This window comes from Mobula birostris, chromosome 5 (genome assembly GCF_030028105.1).
Source record: "Mobula birostris isolate sMobBir1 chromosome 5, sMobBir1.hap1, whole genome shotgun sequence".
Classification (NCBI taxonomy): Eukaryota; Metazoa; Chordata; class Chondrichthyes; order Myliobatiformes; family Myliobatidae; genus Mobula; species Mobula birostris.
Genome location: NC_092374.1, coordinates 30327516 through 30348693, shown reverse-complemented (window position 1 = coordinate 30348693; position 21178 = coordinate 30327516). Strand labels below are relative to the sequence as shown.

The window sequence follows — 21178 nt, the reverse complement described above, 5'->3', positions numbered from 1 at the left end:
ATCAGTGTTCTGCTCAGGACTAATCATCCATTTTGGGGCTTGCATGTGAGCTCCACACATCATCTCTGTGATTGCTGTATTTATTCAAGTCGAATGGTGCACAAGGATAATGTCTGAAAACAGGAAAGTGCCGATTCTCATCAATGTGTTTTACAGAAATTGGGAATTATGCGATCTGTATGCAACAGGGATGCTAAACTACTTTTTGTCACTTTCTGTTCATCCCAATAAGAGTACTATCTAAAAGATTTCAGCAATAGGTTCAAGCAAAAGAAAAGACTAAGGTACAGTTTGTTGTGTAGTGCTAATTCTCTTGCACACTCCCTGCCTAAGTTGCCTTGACACAGGACTGCAAGCTCAATACTATTTCTGTGCAAACCTGTCTACCCAGCTGCCTGTCCCCTCAGCCACCACCTTTGGAGGAGTCTGCAGTTCTCACAGTGTCCTCAACATCCACCTCAGAACACACGAAAACAGAGCAGAAATATGTCATGCTCAGTCCTAATGGCTGTCTGAAAATCACGTGTTCCTGACAGAAGGAAACAATGACTCTGGTTGTTGTTCAAGGTAAATTTATTATCAAAGCACATACATCTCACCATATACCACCCTAAGATCCATTTTCTTGCAGGTATTCACAGTAAATACAAAGAAACGCAATGGAATCAATGAAAAACTGCACATAACAATGACAGACAAACAACCGATGTACGAAAAACAACAAACTGTGCAAATACAAAAGTGAGATAAATAAATAAACAAACAATAAATATCGAACATTAGTTGAAGAGTCCCTTAAAAGTGAGTCTATAGACTGTGGAATGTGTTCAGTGTGGGGTGAGTGAAGTTATACCCTCTGGTTCAAGAGCCTGATGATTGAGGGGAAATGACTGTTTCTGAACCTGGTGGCATGAACTTGAGGTTCCTGTACCACCTTCCTGACGGCAGCAGCGAGAAGAGAGCATGATCTGGGAGTCTCTGATGATGGATACTGCCTTCCTGCAACAGTGGTCCTAGTAGGTGTGCTCAAAACGGGATGGACTTCACCTATTATCGACTGGGTTGAATCTACTTTTTGTAAGCTTTTCCATTCAAAAGCATTGGTGTTTCCATACCAGGCTGTGATGCAACCAGGCACGATACTCTCTTACTCTCTAGTACACATCTACATAAGTTTGTCAAAGTTTTAGATGACACGCCGAATTTTTGCAAATTGCCATGCCTTCTTTGTAATAGCAGTTACGTGCGTGCTGGACCCAGGACAAATCCTCTGAATTGATGACGCTGAGGAATTTAAAGTTGCTGATTCTCTCCATTTTTGATTCCTTCATGGACCACCACTTTTCCCCTCCTATAGTCAATAATCAGCTCCTTGGTTTCGCTGACATTGAGTGAGAAATTGCTGTTGTGGTACCATTCAGAAAGATTTCCAATCTCCTTCCTAAATGCTGATTTGTCAGCACCTTTTGATTTGTCCAACTATGGTGCTGTCATCAGCAAACTTGAATGTGGCATTGGAGCTGTACTTAGCCACACAGTCACAAGGTTGGTGGTAGGTCCTAATTTCTGTCCAGAAAAATATGCATCTCATCAGCAACAAAAGACAGAATAATAGGGGGAAGTAATAGGGAGTAAGATCATAGTCCTTTGACAATCAACCTTTAAGAATTCTTCTAGTTTTCACACGTCATAATCACTTGCTGATCTTCCAAACTTTCAATTTATTTAATTCCACCCTTGATTTTTCTGACTGACCTACCATTCGCAGATCTGCCTTCAGTCTCTAAGAGCCCACAATATGCAACTCTCTTTCTCACTCTGTATCCTACTCCTTCTTGGAAATTCCCCACTATTATTTAGTTTAAAAATTGCGGGTACTTGTTCCAAAAGTGTCATGAAATTGTACAGCATAGAAAAAAGCCCTTTGTCCCATACTTGTCCTTACCAGTCAGGAATTTCTTTTACTCCAAATGGGGCCTCACTAATGTTTTGAGCAACCACAAAGAAACCTCCAACTTCCATATTCAACATTCTATCTGATGAAGGCCAACAAACCAAATGTTGCCTTCAGTCTCTGAAAATAGACTCAATTTTTTTTTAGAAACCATGCTGCTAACATTAAATTCATCATCATGACCATACTATAATTTTCTTAGCAATGAGGTAAGTATTCTGTTATTAATGAGCCTTCCTGTTTGTTTTCAAAATCCAATGTAACTGCAGCAGAATATGATGTTGTCTCACACAACTGCGTGAACGCGATGTTGTTCTCATTCAGATATCAGTGAGTGTGATACAGTACCAGCTGTAGACTGCTACCTCGTAATGTGATCTGTCACATTTAATGAAATCACACATAACAGGTCCCGTGTGGGTTTAGAATATGCCACAGCTATATTGCAGCAGCATGCCTTGATCAATCCAAATAATTGATGATGTTAAGCCCAGTTGACGTAGTACTAGAATACTGGTATTTCTATGACTGTTCCATTTTAATTGTTTTCAATTAGATATATTGGGAATACCCCATTATTTAACATGTAGAAAATAGAATCTGAAACATCAAACACATTTGCAATAATCATCTTTCAATTCCATTTAATGATTATCAGTGAAGCCAGGTTCATGTTATGTGTTGGATTAAATATTGACTGCCGTGACCTTGTCTTCCTTGTCCTTTTGAAACAAATATGCAGTTGTTACACTCAGTTATTTAGATGAGTACAATAGCTAGACAAGAAAATATCAACTATACTGAAGCACCTGTCATCTGAAATGTTGGTGCAAGCTCCAGAGGGAGCACTGAGTGCATTATATTTGTCAGGACATTTGCTGCTTCACTGTCAATTTATAAGGTAATGTTTTTCTTCCGATGAACTAATTCTGGAATGCACAAGCTCCATCCAAACTATTTTCTGTTCAGTCCAGTTTCTATTAAACAGTTACGAATTAAAAATATTTACTGAAGGTATTTGTAATATATTGATAGTTATGTGTAGGGAATAGTTTCCTTTGTTTTGGATAAGGCAGCCTGGGATGAATTGAAGGACAATATGACGAAGAGATAATTTTTGTGAAATAACAGGAGTGAAAAATATCTTAGTATTGGCAATTGGGCCAGCTGAATTAAAGTAAATTAACAAGACTGAATTCAATGAGACTAATATGCAGCAAATGTTGCTGGTGTACAATAACCTGTTCTTCTGAAATATTTATGTTGTTAACTGTAATGAATGTATGAACATTGTCTGGCCATGGTTTACCAAAGACCAAACTTGCAGTTTGTCCTTTTGGTATTACTATCTAGAGTTGCCATCTTGTCTTCTCATTTGTGTCACCAATTAAGTTTTCATTATAAATAATAATCAGTAAATTAATTTCACCTAATACAGCTCTAAGCTGTAGAATGTTTGAAATGATTCTGTTCTCGATATAAAATTTTGATAGGTAACATTGATTAGAAATACAGCAGACGTGACGGGTGAGAATTTCGAATTGTTGAAGCCTTTGGATAGTGAACCAAAATAAGATTTCAAAATCCTCAGGAACCATCTTGATCCTGAGCCACATTGACTTGGAGTCCTGGAATGGCATTGCAAAAGTTGGGTGGGGAATTTCTAACAGTTTTGAAAGTGCTGCAGCCTCTCAAGAAAGCATGGTACATGAATAAGGTAGACTGACAATTAGCCTGTAGCACAAAAGAGGTCTTGCAGACATTAGTCCAACCAACAGAATCAAGCATACTTCCTTAGGGCAAGGAGAGCACAATTTAGATGAGTACAATAACTAGATATGAACATGTCAACTATATTGAAGCATCTGCCATCTAAAATGTTGGTGCAAACTCCTGAAGGAGCACTGAGTGCATAATGTTTGTCACAGTGCGAGTTCAGTACATTTGTTACCTCACAATCAATTTATAAGATAACTTTTTCCTTCTGATGAACTGATTTTGAAATGCATAAGCTCCATCTAAACTAATGGTCCATCTTCTGTTAAACAGTTATGAACTAAAAATATTTACTGAAGGTATTTGGAATATAATGGTAGTTACATGTAATATGTGTTATATGGGTAATATTGTATATGTATATTGTAGTTATGTGTATATCAGAGAGAATCATCAGAACATTCACCAGTGAAGAGGGAAGTACTGACAAATGGAACAAAATGAGGATATCTGAAAATGAAAGATATTAGTTAATGCATGACTGAGCCAGCAACTAAATATGTATTATGTTACATTACTTCTAGAAGGACGGAATTTAAACTGGGGTATGTTAAATCAATCAAATCTTGGATGGACCACATGATAGGAATTGTTCACTGTTCTGGTTTTGGTTCTAGAAAGGATCTATAGGCATTGGGGAAATGTAAAAGCATATTGTGAAAGGCTGAACAGGTTAGAGTTTCTCCCCAGTAAGCGATATGTATGAGGATAAATTAACAAAAGCTCTTGAGTAAATGTAATACAATAGCCTTGGAGGAGGTGTTTCCACTCTTGGAAGAAACCAAAACTAAAGGCCACAAGTGGAAAATAATCACTAAAACAACCCAGTATTGAATTAAAGAACAACAATGCTTAGCCGATCTTTTGATATGATTCATTTTACAGTGAGTCTGACAGAGTTACTGGGGAAACTATTTTTCACCTAAATTTACTGCAGATGAATGATATTTCCTAGAAATTGGGGTGCATGTGCACCGAATGGTTTTGAGTAAGCAGCACATTAAAAGCAAAAAAAGCTCTTCCAGCATCATGAGATGTTAGCAATGAGACGAAAGATTGGATTGCTGGAGAGCAGGGGTACAAATTGGGCTATGGGGTCACCACTCTCTCGAAAGGAATAAACTTTGTACATGTACTTGAATGTTATTTTTAAAACTACTCGCTTTTTGTTGAATCCTCCACATGGTTGCACTGCATGGTTCAAAACTGATGGGGAGTTGCTGCTGGATTAAACATTGAGGCATTATATGATTGAATAAGGTGCAAGTTTGTTTTAAAAGGAGAAGATATTTATGGTGTTCCAAACAAACCATGCAGGCGTTGCGTGGAAGCTAATTTCTCTTTCACACTGATAGCATAACGAAGGATCAAGGGATAAAGACTGTAATCAGAGACCCTTTTCAGATGGTTTGAACTGTCACATGGCAATTACAAGGGATAGATTTACTGTGAACTGTACAGTGTGAAATAGCTTTGCTTCACTCTAAAGCTGAGGGGCTACAGTGTCAGCACAGGGCTTTAGAGTAACCATATTTCAGGGCAAAGAGCAATGACATGTTCTCCTCTTGCAAAACCACTGCATCAATGGTGCTGATCTGGGGAGAAGAAAGGAGGCAGAATCTATCAAATCTGTGTTCATGACTAGGAAAAATAATTAATTGACCTCCAAGTTAAACTGCTTACTGCCAACTGATTATATTCACAAATGAATTCTTGATTAATGACCTTAAACATTAAAAAGATTAGCTATATTTGTCACATGTACATCGAAACATCAACTCCACCGTGTATAGTTCCAATCCCGGCTGTGAAAGGAGGAGGGTTGGGCATGGGGCTAGCAACCCCATCTGGTAAAAACCCAGTAACCTAGCAACCCCACCCGGTAAAAACCCAGTAACCTAGCAACCCCATCCGTGAGAACTCAGTAACCTAGCAACCCCATCCAGTAAAAACCCAGAGCTACAGAAACACCAAGAGAAGCTTCAAGGACCTCATCCCTGGTTCCAGGACAGAGGACTCTGGTGAGCTGCTATCGGCAACCAGTAGGGGTAATGGGCTTAACACTGTGAGACAGAAACACACACACACACACACACACACACACACACAAGAAAGAGACAGAGAGAAAGAGACACACAGAGAGACAGACAGACACACCAAAACATGCAGTGAAATGAATTGCTTGTTTGTCCAATCAAATCAGTGAAGATTAGGGTGGGCAGTCTACAAGTGTCGCCATGCTTCCAGTGTCAGAATAGCATGCCCTCAAGTAGCCTGCACTAACTGCACGTCTTTGGAATATGAGAGGGAGCCAGAGCACCTGGAGGAAAACCGCATGATCATGGAGAGAATGCACAAACGCCTTACAGGCAGTAGTGGGAATTGAACTCTGATCGGTGATCGCTGGTGCTGTAAAACAATGCCCTATCCGCTATGCTACCGTGTGTCCCTTACATTTAAATTGTTCTCCTAAGGAAAACATTCTTTCAAAAATACAAGAACTAGCCTGAGAGACAGAATTTAGCAAGACTACACTGTGGAGGAAGGCAATAATACCTGGCTTTATATAATTAAACACTTAAGTGTTAAGGTTCTAATTAGATTTTTCTTCAGCACTGGATGATACTTCTTCAATTTTTGCAAATGTCTTAATGTTTAATAACTTAGAGAACTGCAGTATCTTTGGATAAGCAATATGTTGTTCTAAACAAATGAATCAATGGTGAATGTAAGACATATAAACTTTATCCTAACAAAGACAAATTCTGCATTACTGGAGATCCCATATTAAAAACAATCCTAAAAATACTTGGCAGGTTAAACAGTGTCAGTGGAGAGAGAAAATGAGTTGGTGTCTCAGCCCATGACTTACTGATAAAATGCTTCTTTATACTTGAACAGTTTGTTGATCGAGCTTTGCAATTAATGTCATTTCCCTAATGAAAATAGCCTAGCAAAGGTGGCAATTAATGATTAATTAAGTCTGTTCTGCAGTTCCTTGCATTGCATAAAGTGAAAGACAAGATTAGATCTTCATTGATTTGAGACATACTTTAATGAAATTGCTTCCTTTGAGAAAAAAAACTATCACCTTGCTTTCCTTGTTCCAACACAGAGAAAGATAAAAATGAGCACTGAGGAGGAACTGCTCAAATTACAGCAAGACTGTAAAAATGTTAGTTTTGAATTTTCTTAAGATTTTTTTCCTATCACCATGTTTCAGTAAGCGAGCAGTGGTAAATGGGCATTGACATCTCCCCACAAAGTCAGAGCAGTGGGTTGGAACATTTCCTGCAGACATACTCATTTGAATTTACAATTTTGCATGACATAGCAACCAGGTCAATTCCTCCCAATTATCTCACTATAGTGTTTGCTGAATCTGTCCTGTGTGACATTCTGTGATATTTGCGCAGACAAGAGTGCACAGGAGGCATTGTTGGTGACACATATTCAATACATCAGCCTGTTCCAAACTAACAGTAATATGAAAAAGCTTTGCAAACATTTTTCTGCTGAAGAAAGAATAATTGCATCAGTGCTATTGCCGAAACACGAAGGAATGTAGGTGCTGGAAGTATCAAATAAAACCAGAGAATGCTGAAAATGCTCATCAGGTCAAGCAACATTAGTCAAAGCTCTGGCCTGATGAATTTTTACTGAACCAGGCTACTACCTCAGGTGTTAACTCCGTATCTCTTTTCACAGGCGCTTCCTGACCTCCTGAGTGTTTCCGGTGCTTCTGTTTTCATTTCTGAGCAAAGGCCAATGGGTAAGTTGAAAACTTAGAATTGATTCAAGATTTATGTTTATTTACCATGTGTCCATCAAAGCATTCAGTGAAATGTGACATCAGCATTAACAACCAACACACATTCCGGCACCATCGTACCATGCCTTTAATGATTGGCAGAACAACACAGAACACAACAAGCAACAAAACAAGCCCTGTTTCTTCCCCCCACCCACACACGTACACAGTCCTCCAACCCCAGCACAGCCACCTTCGGCCTCCAGGTTCCAGCCACCCGGACTTAGACTTGGGTTTGGGGTTTGACTTCCCCGGCAGACTTGGAGACGTGCAGACTTGTGGTACCTAATTTACCTGAATACCATAGCAAGGGTAGTCTATGTTTAATGTGTTGAAAATCTTTGTATTGGAGGGTAATTGTGAGATGAATCACAGAAACCATTTGTCTCTGTGCCTTTATTAGTTCCTTGGAAAAGCAATGCTATTGGCGCCATTTCCCTGCCCTGCCTTGCAGGTTTTTTTTCAACTCTACTTTCAACTTCATTTGAAAACTATAATGGATCAGTTTATAATAAACTTCACGTTCTAGTTCATTGCAACATGCAGTATATAAAATGCTTTTCAGATACTGATTTCTTTCTTAATCATTTGAAATTTATGAGTTTGATTTCTGATCCATCTGCTTCTGGAGGCTGTTTAACTGTATCCACTCAACCAAAATCTCCAGTGGTGATTCTGAACTCTCATTAAATCTCTGCCTAAACCTGTTTGCTCTCTGACCAAACCCAGCTTTTGCAGTCTTCCAACACAAGTAAAGGCTCATTCCGATAAATTTCCTTTCCATCCTCCCAAAGCCCTGTGATCACCCTCCTAAAATATGGTTCTCATTTTTGGATGTGTTACTCTTCTTGAACCTTCTGAATGATTTGAGAGTTGCATCTTTATTTTTGCTCTTTGCTTCCACTTCATATAAAGAATGGCAAAATAGCGCAGCAGTTGACACTGTCGCCTCAGCTCCACTGACCAGAGCTCAGTCTTGGTCTCGGCTACCATTAAGTGAATGATCCTGTTTGGCATATCTGCATGAAGAGCAGGTAGTACTTGTGCTTGCCTTGTATTCATGCTGCTATAAAGGCCTTAATGTCTGTGATTCTACTCTTCTCACCATTTTCAGCTTTCTTGAGGCAGCAGAAAATCTACAATGGCTGCCTATATGAAGGATGGAAACCATATTATAACAGTGAAATAGCCAACATGTTCCTTGTAAATAGACTGGCTGTTTTTCCCATTTCCCGCCTCCATTAAAACTAGAAGTATCCACATTTGAATTAAGTTTGGTTCCAATGCCAGACTTAACCCACGCACCCACCATATTTTTATTTCAAGTTAAGATTCAGCTCAATAATTTTGTTGGAATTTTAGATCTAATTACCTGGTACTATTACTATGACATGAGTGAGTCAATAATACAGTATATTTGATGGTGACATATTTTGACAGATGCAACAGTAGGAAAATTTACCTAATTGCTCTAAATCAGAGGATAATAAACACGAGATGCTGGAAATCCAGAGTAACACATACAAAATCCTGGAGGAACTCTGCAGGTTGGGTAGCATCTACAGTTAAGAATAAACAGTCAATGTTTTGGGCTGAAACCCTCCATTGGGTCTGATTATTCCTATCTAGAGCTGCTGCCCAACCCGCTGAGCTTTTATATGCATTACTTTAATTCAGAGGATTTGTTGTCTGTGTTGAGTAGATGGCAAAGCTTAATACACAGATCTGAACAGGAATTACTTCCTTTTGTACTCGGTGTACATCAGAGAGGTTGGTACAGCAAGGTAGCAGATTGGAAGCACTGGCATTACTTGGCTGATTGACATCTGGGCTCTGTAGTGAGGTGTGGCACCTGCAGGGAGCTTCACTTGTGAGACTGCAGGCCCACCTAAGCTTCCTTTCATTCATTTAAATAATGCTACCTGCCTGCCGTTTCCGTACCAGAGTTCTCTGTGACTGTCAGTTCTTATTGAGATGGCATCTGACCATTCAATATCTTAGCTGTTATTAGAGACTTGGGATATCATGAGTTGTTTGCATAATCCATGATATGCTGAACAGCACTGTATGGAGGGGACCAGGACACGTCACCTGTCACGTGTGGTGTCAGCCCTCCAGCATTCAAAACGAATATGAAACATTGTTGGTGATGAAAGTTACACCACCAAACAGTAAAGATTGGAATGCGATCCAGAAGGTAATATCATTGGTGTAATTGCTTGAGACAAACCAGGGACTTCATGTTTGGATTTACCTCAATTTCTCTTTGAGTTCAGAAATGAGATTAGAAAAGAATTATTGTCCTGGATCAGGGCAGGAATAGAATGGCAATACAGATGAATGAGTGGCTGAGGAATTGGTGCAGAGGGCATGATCTTGGGTTATTGTAGTCTCTTCTGAGGCAGGGGTGACCTGTATCAGAGGGACTGGTTGCAGGCAAACTGGAGGGGAACCAATATCCTGACCGGGAGGTTCACTAGAGCTAACTGGGAGAATTTAAACTAGTTTGGCAAGTGGATGGAAACCAGAGCATTAGGTCAGAAAGTGGAGGGATAAAGAGGAAGGTAGATATCAGAGCCAGCAGAATCAGGCAGGGGCAAAGTAATAGATACAATGGGGCAGATAGTTTGAAGTATTTTAATTCCAGGAGTATTATGGGTAAATTTGATGAACTTAGAGCATGAGTCAGTATATGGAATTATGATGTTGTGGCCATTACAGAGACTTGGTGAAAAAGGGGCAGAAAAAGGGGTGTTTAATGTCCCAGAATTTTGATGTTTTAGAAAAGATAGAGAGGGAGGTAAGGGGGGGTGGGGCTGGTGGTGGAAAGTTGCACTGCTGATCAGGGGCAATATCACAGTTGCACTCAGAGGGGACATAATGGAAGGCTTGTCTACTGCATCTGTGTGGGTATAATAATAGGAAGGGTGCAATCACTCAGATAGGATAGTATTAAAGATGTAGCTGATGTGGGTGAGTTTTTTAATGAGTACTTTACATCAGTATTTACCAGGGAGAAGGACATGGAGGATAGGGAGGTCAGTACCAAGAGTATTAATATGCTAGGGCATTTGGAAGTAAAGGAGGAGGTATTTTTGGGCATCTTAAAGAGCATTAAGGAGATAAATCCCCTCAGTCTGATGGGATATACTCCAGGTTATTCAGTGAGGCAAGTGAAAAGATTGCTGGGGCCTTGACCAATATCTTTGTGTCCTCTCTGGCCACAAGCGAGGTCCTGGAGGACTGGCAAGTAGCTAATGTTGTTCCACTGTTCAAGAAGGGAATCAGAGACAATCCTGAAAACTACAGACTGGTGAGTCTCATGTCAGCGATAGTGCAGTTACAGAAGAGAATTCTTCGGGACAGGATATATGAGAATTTGGAAAACCATGGCCGAATTAGGGAGACCCAGCATGGCTTTGCGAGGAGCAAGTTGTGTCTTACTAACTTCATTGAGTTTTTTTGATGAGGTGAGGAGGGTGTTTGATGAAGGTAGAGCTTTGGATGTTGTTTACATGGATTTTAGTAAAGCGTTTTACAAAGCCTGTCATGGGACACTCATTTAGAACATTTAGATGAATGGGATCAGTGGTGAATTGGCGATTTGGATTCAGAACTGGCTTGCCCATAGAAGACAGAGGGTAGTGCTGAATGGACTCGCTATCGCTGGAGGTCTGTGAGGCATGTAGTGCTGTACACAGATCTGTACTGTGATGTATATAAATGACCTGGATGAAATGTAGATGGGTGGTTTAGTAAGTCTATCCTTTCAAGGACTCTTCATCTTATGTTCTCAATATTTATTGCATATTTATTTATTATTACTAACAATAGTACAGTATTATTTCTGTATTTGAACATTTTTGTTGCCTTTCGCACATAGACTGTTGTCTGTACTATTGGGCACTGTCTTTCACTGATTCTATTGTGTTTCTTGTATTTACTGTGAATGCCCACGAGAAAGTGAATCTCCAGGTTGTATAGGGTTGTACCCATCTCTAAGGATCTATCCTGGGCCCAACATATTGATGCAATTACAAAGGAGGTACGAAAGTTGCTATATTTCATTAGAAGTTTGAGGAGAATTGGTATGTCACTAAAGACACTGACTACTTTCCAGAGATGTACCATGGAGAGCATTCTAACTGGCTGCATCGTCTTCTGGTATGGAGGAGCCGCTGCACAGGATCAGAAAAAGATGCAGAAAGTTGTAAACTCAGCCAGCTCCATCGCGGGTACTAGCCTCCCCAGCTTTCAAAAGGCGATGCCTCAGGAAGGTGGTACCCATCATGAAGGATCCTTGTGCCCTCTTCTCATTTCTATCATCAAGGAGGAGGTACAAGAGCCTAAAGGCACACAGTTAACATGTCAAGAACAGTTTCTTCCCCTCCGCTATCAGATCTCTGATTGGAAAATTAACCCATAAACATTTCCTCAGGAATTTTCGATGACTTATTTAATATATTTTTTAATGTGTAGTTATTGTAATTTATAGTTTTTATTGCACTGTACTGCTGTAACAAAGTAACAAAATTGTGCAACATATGCCAGTGATATTAAACCTGATTGTGACATATATGTATTTAAATAAAAAATTTGCTTTGAACTTTGATATGAAGACTGGTGGTGGTGTAGATAGTGTAGATTACTGGTAAAAAATATCAGACACCCCACCTCTCCCGGAAGTTCCGGAAGTCTCCCGCATATTGATAGCGACTCCCTGATGCCCGGAAATTATATACAATATCCCAGAAATCGATTTTTTTGAGAGGGAGAGTGAGAGCGAGCATCCTGATTGGTCTGTCTTCGTGCTAAGTAGACCTATCAGTTTTCTCTGTGGGCGGGCTTTACAGTCGACCTCAAAAATAATGACAGTGTTGCTCGCTGCACTGTTTGCAACAGTGACTTTCCTATTGCCCACGGTGGGTTAAAATGTAAAGGACATGTTGAGGTGAGTTTAACAGGTGTCATTCGTTCATTAGCATAGCTAACGTTATTTAAACTAGCTGACTAGCTGCTAAGGAGCTACTTTATTTTGTCTACGTGATGAGGCCAAACTCCCTGTAGACTTGCTTAAAGTTGTAATAGAATAAACATGATAATGTAATATAATATATGTACATATTTTAATGTCATATTTTCTGCATATACCCAACTTGGTTTACAGATTAGATAAAATCACTAAACAAAGTATTACATACACCCTTGGAGGTCGACCTGGAGGGTGGGGGGGGGGATATGGGGTTGCGAGGGGGTGGGGGTGCTACCTCCCTGAAAAGAGTTTTTGCAGGATGGGATGTCTGGAATATAGTGGGATATAGATCAATTGCAGATACGGTGGAGAAATGGCAGATTGAGTTTAACCCAGCCTAATGTGAAGTGCAAACAACAGGAATTCTGCAGATGCTGGAAGTTCAAGCAACACACATCAAAGTTGCTAATGTGAAGTGTTGCATCTTGGTAGGGCAAATGTAAAGAGACAGTACACTTAAGAGCAACACCCTTAAAAGTGTTGATGAACTTGGGGTCCAAGTTCATAGCTCCCTGAAAATGGCTAAGCAGTTTGATAGAGTGGTTAAGAAGGCATATGGGATGCTTGTCTTTTTTAATTGAGGCATTGAGTTCAAAAGTCAGGAAGTTATGTTGCAGCTTTATCAAACTATAGTTAGGCCACATCTGGGATATTGCATATAGCTCTATTCGCCTCATTATAGGAAAGATGTTGAGAGTTTGCAGAGGCTGCAGAAGAGGTTTACCAGGAGACTGCTTGGATTAGAGGGCATTTGCTACAAGAAGAGGTTGGACAAGCTTGGGCTGTTTTCTCTGGAGTGGCAGTTGCTGAGGGGAGATCTGATAGAGGTTTATAAAATTATGAGAGGCATAAATAGAGCAGACAGACAGTATCCTTTTCCCAAACTTGAAATGTCTAGTACTAGAGGGTATGCATTAAAGGTGGGGTAAAGGAGATGTGTGAGGCAAGTTTTTTTCACACAGAGACTGGTGAGTGTGCTCCCCACTGTGATAGTAAAGACAGATATATCAGGGACTTTGAGATTTTTAGATAGGCATATGCCCCATGTTCCTTCATCGTCAACGTCGATGAGGACCTTGATACTATCATGATGGTGTCGAGACTAGCGTGTGATTTGGATTTAAGTGAGGGAGAGTTCCGCAGCGTCAGCCTCACTCTCTTTTCCCAATTCCCATCTGGATCCAGTGGCAAGACAGAGTCGAGATGGCTGGAGACGGGACTAGGCGCAGTGGATGACCAGGACGTCTTCTGTGTCTTGTCCTGCCCTACACGTTCCACGACGCTTGCAGAGACCACCTTCTTGACCTTCCATTGGTCTCGTCCGCTCAATCCGCAGGAGTCTGTCTTCACATGCTGGGATAGACAACCCCATATCTCACCGAGGGTTTGAGACCTGTCGGTTACCCTCACCTGGTTTCACCGGCTTGTCGAAGCCGTTGCCCGGGGTGTGGCCGCTGTCGCATGCAAACAGCTACGGGGAGCCACAGGTGAGAGCTGAGTTCCAGGTGGGAACCAAAGGTGGACTAACTGTCTTGAAAAGGACACAACATGTTCCCCCACCAGAGGTGTTACCCCTCCCTGACACCCCATACACCCCAAACAGGCATATAAATGTGAGCAAAATGGAGGGATATGGATATTGTGTCTTTCCATTTCATTTATCACATTGTCCAATTTTCCTGCTTGATATAGGGTTCTTACATTCCAAGTGGCAATAATTTTCTTTTGTGTTACTTGAATTTTATGCGCAGTAGCTTGATGATGGTCGGGGATCCCCTGCTGCCCAGAATCAACCCTACCAAGCAGGCATCTTCAGAATAAATCTGCCTAATCAGAAACCTGTACTGGGAACAAACTGCCGCTGTAAGAATAGATGGAGAAGTGAGTCAGTGTTGTAAGTGAGGAAACAGATTCGGTAGCTCTCAAAGGCGAGGACTCTGGACACACAGTCTTGGTAGTAAGGGATTTTATTTACAGAAGGCGAACGTGGGAAAATAGCAACAGAAGCAACATACATACACGCACAATTTACAACAGTTGTGGGAAAATTCGGATCAGCAATAAAACACACACAGACAATTAATAAAATCACGTGGGAAAAAAGTACACACACACACACACACACACACACACACACAACCAAGGGAAAATTCAATATGATACCCGCCACCCCTTGACTCTCTGCGAGCAAGGCTCTATGCTATTAGGGACAATAATCAACGCTCCCAACCCTATTCAATGCACAGCTCACCAACAGTTTCTGCAGCACCGTTTCATAATTCTCAGCCTGGAGTGAGGCAGAGTGGTCCCTTGGAGGTAGCAAAAAAGAAAGAGAGCCCAGCACATGTGGCACCCTTTTAGTGCAGGAGGTCTGGAGAGGTCTGGACAGTCCAGCCCAGGTAATTCACAGGGGAGGCCAATGGCTCGGTTCCAGCAGAGTTAAACTGATTACAAAGGCCAATTGCCTGAGGCCAAGCACAAGGCTAATTAAAGGGGCCAATGGTTAGATGTGCAGTGATGGGCGAGGAGGGGTCAAACCTTGATTGGCAGGTAGCGTGCCTTCCAACCAGGTAGTGGGCAGTGCTGTCACGTGACAGTCACGACCCCTCCAATACAGTCAGTTTACGAAAATCAAGAGAGGCGTTAGACAAGGGTATGTTTTCTCCCCTGATTTGTTTAATGTGTACAGTGAAACAATATTACAAAAACTAAGAGACATCTTGGAATCAAAGTTGGGGGTGAAAACATCAATAATTTCAGATATGCAGATGATACTGTGCTAATTGCAAGTACGGAGGAAGAACTACAAAACTTAATTGATATAGTTGTTAAAGAAAGTGCAAAAATGGGTTTATCTATCAATTACAAAAAGACTGGATGTATGGTGATATCCAAAAAGAAGGAGAATCCTATTTGCAGGCTGAAAGTAAACGGGGAAGACATAAAACAAGTACAGAACTTTTGCTGCTTAGGAAGCTGGGTGACATCAGATGGCAGGTGTGACATGGACAACAAAAGAAGAATAGGGATGGCAAAAGACACCTTTATGAGAATGAAGAGTATTCTGACCAATACTAAACTAGGCATGACAACCCGCCTCAGAGTACTGAAATGTTACGTTTATCCAGTTATGTTATATGGCTCAGAATGTTGGACAATATCTAGTAACATGAGGAAACAAATTGAAGCAGCAGCTCTTCCTTCAGTTAGTCCTGATGAAGGGTCTCGGCCTGAAACGTCGACTGTACCTCTTCTTAGAGATGCTGCCTGGCCTGCTGCGTTCACCAGCAACTTTGATGTGTGTTGCTTGAAGCAGCAGAGATGTGGTTTTTGAGAAGGATGGAAAGAATATCATGGACGAAACGAATATCTAACAAGGATGTCGTGAACAGAGCAAACACAAAAAGAGAAATAATGTATCAGATCATGAAACGACAACGTAACTTCATTGGACATGTGATTAGGAAAGAGGAGTTAGAATGCACGGTAATTATGGGAAAGATTGAAGGGAAGAAAGCAAGAGGAAGACAAAGACAAATGATGATGGAGACAGCAGCCAGAGAACTGGAAATGAATACCAATGAATTGATCCACTTGACCCGAAACAGGAGTGTGTGGGCCATGGCAGTCAAAGCTCAAACTGGGCACGGCACCTGATGATGATGATGATAATAAACATTGTGTAGGCATAATGGACTAGTTTAGTTGGCCATTTGATTTGATTTGGCATAATATTGTTGGAAGAAGAGCCTGTTCCTTTGCTGTACTGTTCTTCGATCGCAGAATGTCATCGTGAGGAAGCCATGCAGTTGTTCCCTCATAGCATCAAGGAAGGTAATGCTTTATTAAAACTGATTTCTACCGAGTTAAAATGGTTCACTAATTTAACCATTTAATTGAAAGTTCAAAGTAAATTTATTATGAAAGTATTATTATGTCACCATATACTACCCTGACATTTATTTGCTTGTGGGCAGTCAGAGTGGAACAAAAGAATTGCAATAGAATCAATGAAAAACTACACATAAGCAATTAATGACGAACCTGCAAAAGAAGGTAATCTGTGCTAATATAAATAAAAATAGTAAACAAATAATACTGAGACCGTGAGTTATAGAGTCCTTGAAATGAGTCCATAGGTTGTAGAATGAGTTCAGTGCTGAGGTGAATGGAGTTATCCACACTGATTCAGGAGCCTAATAGTTGAAGGATAGTAACTAATCCTGAACTTGGTGGTATGGGACCTAAGACTCCTGTAACTCCTTCCCGATAGCAGCAGTGGGAAGAGAGCATGGCCTGGATGGTGGGGGTCCTTGATGATGGATGTTGCTTTCTTGTGGCAGTGCTCCTTGTAGGTGTGTGTTGCGAAATTTGTTAACTTTGCGGCAGCAGTACAATACAATACATGATAAGTGTCGGGAATGAATTACAGTAAGTGTGTGTGTGTGTGTGTGTGTGTATGTATGTGTATGTATATATTAAAGAGTTAAATTAGGGTAAGCAGTGCAGAAACAGAAATAGTAGTGAGGTAGTGTTCATAGGTTCAATGACCATTCAGAAATCAGATGGCAGTGGGGAAGAAGCTGTTCCTGAGTCGCTGACTGTGTGCCTTCAGGCTTCTGTTCCTCCTTGCTGATGGTAACAATGAGTAAAAGGGCACGCCCTGGGTGGTGGGGGTCCTTGATGATGGAAGCCACTTTTCTGAGGCACCGCTTCTTATAGATGTCTTGGATACTGTGGAGACTAGTACCCACGGAGCTGACTAACTTTACAACTCTCTGCAGCCTACTATAATTCTGTACAGTAGCACCCCAATACGAGATGGTAATGCAGGTGGTGATACTAAATCACTTAGCAATTTCATCTGCAGAATGACAGGTAGAGCACAATCTACTGGTGAGGTTCGAAAATCAGTTATGTCTCATCTGAAAACAAAACATCTTAATTCACTTTCAAGTCACAGGACAAAAAACTGTTTGAGTTGTTGTTAATTCTCTGCTCATTGCCCATACATTAGTAAGAAGAAAATCTTTGTAGAGTGTCACCTCTGTAAAATGGTGTGATCTCTTTAAATAGAAAGTAAATTCCATTATTGCCAAGCACTTGATTCAGTGTAAGCAGGATGATAGTTAGGGTGGTGGATAGTTTGGCCATGGTTGGTGTACTGTATAGCCTACATTATAATAAGGGACTACTTTATGTTGTAGTAACGCGCTGTTGCATGCGCTATTAGGTGCATATGGATCTGTATGTGTGTGAGTAAAAGTTCGGACTCTACCAGTAAAGAACCATGAAACTTAGCTGCTGTCTCCCACGTTTTTATTAATAATGTAGTTGTGTAAACAGGCCACATACACAACAGTTGACAAATCATTTGGAGTTTTTTCTAGAAATAATCAAAAAGGTAGATGATCTAAGGGAGTGGATGTTACTTATTTGGGCTTCAGCAAGGCCTAAGACATGGTTAGGTCTCATGGAATCCAGTGAGCAGCTGGTTTGCTGGATTTACAATTGGCTCGGAGATGGGAAGCAGAGGGTTGTGGTTGAAGGTTGTTTCTCAGAATGGAAGTGTGCCATCGGTGTTGGGACCCTTGTTATTTGATATTCATATAAATAATTTGGTGCAAATGCTCAAGGCATGAACAGTAAATTTGCAGCTGACACAAAATTAGGTGGTGTTGTCGACAACGAAGAAGGGTATCTGAGATTACAGGGGATTCTTGATCTGTTGGGAAGAGAGCAGAGGAGTACAACTGTATTTTAATACAGACTAGTGTGCATTTTGGAAAGTCAAACCAGTGTAGGACTTGTACTATAAATGGTCGGTCACTAAGGAATGGAGTTGAACAGAGGGACCCAGGAATACAAGTACAGAATTAATTGAAAGTGACAGGATGGTGAAAAAGGCATTTTAGCATGTTGGCCGTCATCAGTGAAGGTACTGAATATAAGGGTTGAGACATTTCATGTTTCAGTCATTGCTGAGGCCATGTTTGGAGTGTTGTGTACAGTTTTAGTAAAGATGTGTTTCAGCTAGAAAGAGTGCAGACAAGATTTTCAAGGAGTTTTTTTTTGGCCGTTCCAAGCTAATAAGCCACACCACCCAGCAAACCATCTATTTAATCCTAGCCTAACCACAGGACTATTTACAATGAGCAATTAACCTACGAGCCAGTACATCTTTGGCCTGTGGGTTAGGGAGGTAACCAGAGCACTTGGAGGAAACCCATGTGCTCATGGGAAGGATGGACAAACTTCTTACAGAGGACACCAGAAATAACTTCCAAACTCTGACAAGCTGTGAAATGTCATAATATGCTACTGTGGTCTGGGACTTTAGGACTAGAAGGGCTGAGATAGAGGGAGCCGGTGGCCAGTCAGTCTTTATTCCTTGGAGCATATAGAGGTTTATAAAATCGTGAGGACCTTGGCTAAGGTGGATGGGTAACAGTTTTTTCCACAGAGCTGGGATGTCTAAAAAGGGCATTGATTTGGGGTGAGAGGGGAAAGATTTTAAAGCGACCTATAGGGCAACATTTTCACACAGAGCAGTGAGTATATTGGATGAACTGCCAGAGGAAGTCATTGAGATGGGTGTAGTAATATGATTTAAGAGCCACTTGGATAGGTAGATGCAGGGGTGGGAAAAGGGGGAAAGGGGCCGAACACAGGAAATTGGACACAGCATGCTCACAACTCGCTAACCCTAACTATACATCTTTGGAATGTGGGAGGCAACCAGAACACCCAGAGGAAACCCAAGTGATCACGGGGAGAGGGTACAAACTCCTCACAGACAACAGCGGGATTTGAACCCTAACCTTATAGTGGGTGCTATAAAGCAAGGTGCTAACTGCTGTGTTACTGTAGCACCCAAATAGGTAGACTATAGATGAGAGACGGTTGGCATGGACCTGTTGGGTCAAAGAGCCTGCAACGATGCTGTAATGCGCTATGACTGTGAATCATTTCCTGCAGCAAATTCAGTCAGGTAAACAAGCTGCAGTTATTCGCATGATGCTTTCATTTTACTGAAATATTAATCGAGACTACAAAAATACAACAGAATTAGTAGTTATAGGCAGAATAAAACAATACTGCTGCAGCAATTAGGGAAAAGGTATGTTGATAAAAGCAAATTTTCAGATTTCAATCTGCAGAAGTTTGTATAATGTAATATGATAATCAAGCACTATTTATTTCCAGAATCAGTCATCTGATGCCTGCAGTTTTTCAGTCACTACTGACTTGGCAGCAAATTACTCTGGCGGCATTATATTATTTTTTACATTTTTCATCATATTTTTACATTTTTATCAATGGCTTCCTTTGAGTTGACTGCTTGTTGAAGTTACTTGGCGTGTATTCATATTTGCACTGAGCATTTAGTTTTCTCCTCCAGGGTTCTATGTTAGGCATCCAGTGAGTTGACTTTCCCTGTATTCCTCATTTATCTTGTTTCATAACCCCAAAATCAATAATAATGATTTTGTGCGTGCACAAAATACAAAGAAATCAGGGCATCCATAAATTAAATTAAAAGCTCTGATTCATTACTTGAATAAACCTGAAACACAAAATGTCTGTTTCCAAGTGGAATAATCAGACCTTGGTACGGCCCAATTAAACACTTACTGGAGGAACATTAACTCGAGGAACAGTTTTTTTCAGAGAAAAGTGCCTAAGGTTGAAAGATGATTCATGGAGTAGTTTTGTTTAATGTGGCTCAATCATCATTTATGAATTAAATACAAACACTAGAAGCAGTCACCAGCACAGAAAGAAATGCTAGGCCAATGTCGTCAAGAAATGTTGGTTCACTGGATGATGTAATACGTACCAAGACCATTTGCTCAATTGCATCTATGTTTCCCACTGAAGAGAGCTGTTGAGTTGGTTCTGCTGCTCCTCACTGCTTTGCCTTGGGCTGTGTAACTTTGGCACTTTGTTACTATTGATCCTGCTTTAAGCCATCCAGGCTGATGGAATGGCATCCATTTTGAAATCCAATCGGAACAATAACATTATTAGTCTACCCTGCAATGACTTGCTGGAACTTCTACATTTCTCTCTTACTAGCTGGGTAGGATCTTTTTTAAAGTAAATTCTCAGAGCTCCATCAGCCACTACAATCATTTTGAATGAAACATATTTCCCACCTCTGCCAGTTAGAGTGCTGTGGTACTGGTGGCAGCCTTTTCATAACTCCAGTCATCTCATATGGTCTATGCAGCTGACTGGCTGGCCTGTTCTAAGCTAGTATATGTTGTCATGATCAGAAGAATCACAAATGATGCTGGCACGTGTATCAAAACGAATAGTTGCTCTCTGTTTTACTATTTTTCCTAAAATGCCAAAGAATGACAGTGATATTAGGAGGCTTGTACTGAACCAGAGAGATGACGCACACTGCTGGTACGCTCCTCATTTGGTCTAGAACCAGAGACTCTCCAACTTGCCAATGGCCTTGCAGAACCAGTGTGCTGTTCGGTGGTAGAAATCAAGATGCATGTAGAAGTGAGATAATTGAATGCATCATCGATTACAAGTTGTGCAGCCCTGGTGTACAAAACAGTGCAAGGTTCTACTCTTTACTGCAAAGACA

The 21178-nt window shown here is 40.8% G+C and overlaps 1 protein-coding gene across 1 annotated transcript in view; it reads left to right on the top strand.

Moving 5' to 3' along the window:
• The first annotated feature begins 7483 nt into the window (after positions 1 to 7483).
• Positions 7484 to 21178, top strand: part of LOC140197591 (sorbin and SH3 domain-containing protein 2-like) — a 369773-nt gene continuing 356078 nt past the window's right edge. Inside the window, exon 1 of the mRNA XM_072257764.1 lies at positions 7484 to 7502. The gene's annotated coding sequence lies outside the window, so the exon portion shown is untranslated. The remainder of the gene's footprint in view (positions 7503 to 21178) is intronic.